Source organism: Fringilla coelebs (genome assembly GCF_963513975.1).
Source record: "Fringilla coelebs genome assembly, chromosome: 23".
Classification (NCBI taxonomy): Eukaryota; Metazoa; Chordata; class Aves; order Passeriformes; family Fringillidae; genus Fringilla; species Fringilla coelebs.
In genome coordinates this window covers 372,584-377,926 of record NC_140049.1, presented here as the reverse complement: position 1 = coordinate 377,926, position 5,343 = coordinate 372,584, and positions in this window count along the sequence as shown.

Sequence of the window (5,343 nt, the reverse complement as noted above, 5' to 3'; positions counted from 1 at the left end):
TGCAAATTGCTTAAGGAAATGCTTGCAGTTGGGGCTGCCCATCAGGAAACAGTCCTGCTGGTGGTAACTGGGCATCTGTGCCCACTTGGAACCTGAAGCTTTATTGGAAGCTCTGAAATGTCAGAAGGAGAATGTCTTGTGGGTCCTGAGCAGTCTTGGCTGCTGCAGCTGCACATTGCTCCTGCATCTCCACACACCTGGGTGCTGGAAGTTGGGAGGTGCCCTGGGGCAGCTTCGGGTGGCACAGCACACTCTGGATGCTCCAGACAGCTCTGGCCTTTTAGGTACTTTCAAGTAAAAACCGTTTCCCAAGAGTACCTCTTTGGCACAGCATCAGGATTCTGAATGGATGACACTTTTGGGGTTTGGGGAAGGAGATGCCCCAGTCCCCTGCTGCTGTTCAAACAGGATGCAGCCTCATGGAAACTCCCTCTGCAGCCGAGGAGCAGCTCAGTTATGTCTCAGGACACAGCTGGGAGCAGAGCCTGGCTGCAGGAAAACCTGCTTTGCCTGGGATGCAGCATGTCTATGCACAGAGCTGTCACCCCTCTGTCCCGGGGGCTGCTCCAGGTGCCTCCCTGCCCTTCTGCAGGGCACAGCCCACAGCTCCCGAGCCTCCCTACTGTACCTCAGCAGTGACCTGATTTCCTTATCTTTGCCTGTTTACCTGCTCGGTTGAACAGGTTTTGCAGCAGCCCGGGAAGGAGCTCTTGGTTCATCTCTGCAGGCTCGATGGCATCCCGAGGTCGTGCCAGTGCCGGTGCCAGCCCAAAGCCACCAAACTGGTGCTGCTCCTGCCCGGGATCGCCGGAGGTGAGGAGCCCTGCCCGGACAGGAACGGGAGCTGCTGTGGCCCAGCCGCCGCCCCGATGGCTTTTTATAGCAGCAGCGGTGGCAGGTCCTTGCCCACGCGGGGAATGCTGACAAACCCTCGGGTGCACACCCCGAGCCGGCTCCCCGTGCCCCAGCGCGGTGAGGGCCGGGCACGGGCATTGTCCCGGCCCGCTCCCAGTCCTGCTGCTCCTCCTGCTGCCCGCTCACAGCCGGCTCCTGGGGCACCAGGCATCCCTTCACCCCTAAAACGCATCCCTGCCACTCCGGCTTCCCCTGCGCAGGGCGAGGAGGGGACCCGGGGTTTGTGCGGGGCGAGGAGGGGACCCGGGGTTTGTGCGGGGTTCGGAGAGGGGTCCCAGGGATTTGTGTGGGGAAATCTGGAGCCTGCGGGTTTGCCACCCTCTGCACATGGGCTGCGGGCCCTGCCGGGTGTGCGGCTGTGGCTGGGAAGCGTTGTCCCGAGCCACCCCCGATGCCCTCCCTGCCTCCAGCGCCCCCGGGCCGGGCAGGAGAGCTCAGGGCAGCCTGGGAGAAGGACGAGGAGCCCAGGGCCGGGCAGGGATGCTCAGGACAGGGCAGGGATGCCTTGCAGCCCGGGAAGAGCTCGACCCGTGCCCGGTGCGCGGCGCAGCGGGGCCGCTGGAGGGCGACCGGCGCCCGGGAACGGGAATGGGAACGGGAACGGGCCGGGACCGCTCCCCGCTCGCCGCCCCTGCCCGGACCCGGCCCGGCCCGCTCCGTGCGAGACCCCTCTGGGCAGCGGCAGAGGGGACGGGAAACGGGGCCCCGCCGCTGCGCTCCCGCACCGCAGGCAGCCCGCACCGAGGGGCGCATCCGTCGCGGCGCATCCCTGCTGCAGGACACCCCATCGCAGGGCATCCCCTCACCGCGCACCCCCATCGCAGGGAATCCCCCGGGAAGCGTGGTTGCCCCCAAAAGCTGCGGCCTACATTTCTGTCAGGAAAAGCCCTTTTGCCTTGGCGTGCCCTCAGCTGAGCACCAGCTCCGGCCCGCGGTGCCGGGGGACACGGTTTGTTTGCACAGCGCGGCCCTGGCTCTCCCCTCCGCCGGGTGCTCGCGGCCAAGGAAGGCTTCAAGCGCTGAGTGTTGCTGTGAAGAGTTTTCATGCCGCAGGTTCAGCACAAGCAAACATGCCAAGAGGCTGAGCTCTGCTCACCCCACTTCCCTGCCCCGCTAATTCCGCCTCGGCCACCGCCGCCGATAACCCCGGGGCGCCGCCCGGCGCCGCGCTCAGCCCGGCCCCGCCAGCCGGCCCTGCCAGCCGGGAGAGCCACCACGGCCTCCAGCAGCAGGTTAAAGGACCTGGGAAAATGCCTTTCCGGGCCCTCATCATCTCTTTCGGGATGAAGATAGTGAAGGAAGCGCACAGAGGGCTAGATTTGGAGGTCGGAACATCACGTGCTTCGGCCGCAGCTCTCTGCTTCCAGTTTGTACATCCTCCTGGCATGTATTTCCTGGGTCTGGGCACAAACTCGCCGGGTGTCCACATGCCATGGGCGGAGACCCCTCCGGAGCCCCTGTGCTGCCCAGCAGTGCCCAGAGCTCCTGGCTGGCCTCCCGTCCCGGGATGGATCTGCTGCTGCCCGCCCCGGCAGCCCGGTGCCAGGAGCGGGAAGGTGGTGCCTGATGGCTGTGAGCTGGTACAGCTGCAAACCCCAATCAACAAACCCTGGTGACTGCAGGGTGAAGAGCGGGGCCTCCGGGGTGTCCTGCAGGAACAGCTGCCCAGGGTGTTTAATGCAAGGTCACACAAACGGCGACAAAATAGACCCAGACAGAGAACGGCCTGGCCGTGAGGGAGCAGCAGGCAGGGTTAGGGTGAGGGTTAGGGTTAGTGCCACTCTCTGCCCTACAGCCCACAGCCACTTCCCGGGGCTTCCTGGGAATCTCTTGGTGCGCAGCCCCGACCACGCTGAGCCTCCTGAAGGCACAGGCTGGGGCAGGTCCCTCCCGGGCTCAGCGGAGGGACAGAGGCTCCACCGGGAGCCCGGCTCTGCCGCAGCTGCCTCTCGTCTGCAGGAGCCTCACGGGCAGAGCGGCCTCGGCCGGATGATTAATCTTTTGTCACTGAGGACTCGGGAGAACCAGCAATTAATAAAGCCCCGGCTTAGGCAGGAACACGGCTCTGCCGTCCCCGCCGTAAACATCGCCCTTCCCTGCCGGCCGCTCAGGATGTGCCGGCGGCCGGGCACGGGCGCAGAGCAGATGTTCCCGAGGGAACCAGGGTCAGGACTGTTTGACGAGGAGGAATCACCAGCGGGAGGATGTTTGTTTTTGTAGCAGCTGGATGTGTCTCAGGGAGGGATGGGAACGTCTTCTGTCACTCGTGGGCCGGGAGGAGGCTGGCAGGGCAGGGATAAAGCTCCTGACAAGTTTGGACTAGCAGGCGAGTTGATTAGCTGAGAGATGAAAATTCACAGCTCGGCTCTTGCAGGGGCCGTGAGCTGCCGGAGAGCTGTTTATGGGAGGGGAGAGCCCCCCGTGCCCGCTGCCCACCGCCCGGCCCCCGGCGCTGCTGAGCCGGCGGTGCCCGAGAGTCCTGGCAGCGCTGGGCTGGGCAGGGCCCCTCGGGACAGCAGCGGGTCCCCAGGGCAAGGACATCCATGGATGGGCACTGCTGGAAGCCGGGGCTGTGCCGGGGCAGGCGGGGACAGGGGAGAGGAGGGGACCTGGAGCAGCCTGGTGGGTGCCCCGAGTTCTCCACAGGCCACCGTGGCCACCCGAACGCTGCCACAGCAGCCGGGACGTGACCCCGCGGCTGTGGGCACTGGGCTCTGGACACCAGGCACTGCCCCGGGCGTGAATTTGAGGGGAGGGGGACAAAGAAACCCGGCCTGGCAAGTGCAGGCACTGTCAGCTGAGAGCCCGGGCTGGGCTGTGTCTGATGGGACCGATTACCCGATGATAGACAGAGATAAATGTGTACAGCTGGAGGCAGAATAAATCGATGCTATATGTTGTATAATTGACTTGAAAATAAGGTAATGCCGGGCTCTTGGAATGCTTTGATCTTATCAGAAAGACAAGGAATACACTAATGGCTTTAATTAGACTTCGGGGATGAAATGAATTCGGCCTCCTGGGTGAGCTGGTTTCTGGAATTGACCACTGGTGGGGATAGAAAGGCTTTAATCAGATTTAGCTCTTTAATACCCACAATAGTGTGTGTCTGCATGTGTGATACAGCCCTGCTGCTCAGGGTGTTTGGTGGGGGCTCTGAAGGCTGCATGTGCTTGGGCTTCCAGTGTCGTTGAGAGCCGTTTTTCAACGTTCTTTTCCAGCTGAGTTTAAGCTCAGCAGAAGCTATTCATTTTTATTTATTGACTTCTAAGCTGAAAACAACTTGTCAAAAAGCAGTGGAGAGCTGGGAATCATTTAGTTTCCCAACAGCAGGATCATGGCAGCTGCTCCGGCAGCAAAGCAGCAAGCTGGTCATGTATTTAATTGTTAATCATTGCATATACAAGCTACAGTTGAGGCAGGGGAAAAGCTTCTTGTCTCTCCAGGAACAATCTTTGTGTTGCCCCTGTGAACACTGGAATAAGCAGCGTTTAGTGCTCGGAGGGTGAGCAAGGTCTGACTCAGCGCCGTGACTCAGCGGGTGAAGCCGTGGCTCGTCGCGGCCGATGTGAGGAGGGGTGGGGATGTCCCAGCTCTCAGGGGGCTCTGCCTCTGCTCCCCCCAGCCTGTGCCAGGCCATGTCCCCGAGTGTCCCCTGAGCAGCCTCACGCCGGCATCCCTGGGAGCCTGCGGGTTTGGCTGGGCCTGGGACTTTCCAGAGGCTGCACCTGACGTTCCCTTGGTTATTTCCCAGCAGAACTGGAGTGCTGGCCTAGCAGCAGCAGCCCAGATGCTGACGTTAAACAAGCTGCAGTTATTCCTCCTGGGCTGTGTTTATGCCTTCCCTGCTGTAACTACAGACTTGGATTATTTTGGTCGGTTGACATTATCTGTTGTGCTTCCCTTATGTTAATTTGCTGGGCTTAGATGAGCTCCTGAAAAGGATTTAATAACAAGAGCTGCTGCCAATGAAAGCACAACCTTGTTCAGCAGTCACTGTGAAGCCAAGCCCTCGGCATGCCGAGCCTCCAGGCGTGGTGTCACCTCCCTGGAAGTAGCTGAGGTTTCATGTGAGCACAGGCAAGAGCACAGCAAGGTCAGCGCTTGCCCCCCAGGCAAAGGAGGTGGGTCCCAGCTCTGCCAAGCCCTGAGACCCCCAGGAGCACCCCAATGGTGCTGGAGGCAGGGACAGCCTCATGCAGAGGGCACCAATATTTGGTGATTCTGGCCCAAAAGGCAGGGCCGTGGCAGTGGCCCCTAAATTAGGGAGCAAGGATGAGACCCCTCCTTTTCCAGATCCCCAGGGATGCCCACTCTGTTTCCCTCATCCCAGAGGGGTGACCACACACCAGTGTGGTGGTGGGACCCACCCTGGTCCCCAGGGGAACACCATGGAGCCCCTCGTGTGTGTCACCCACCAGCAGCACT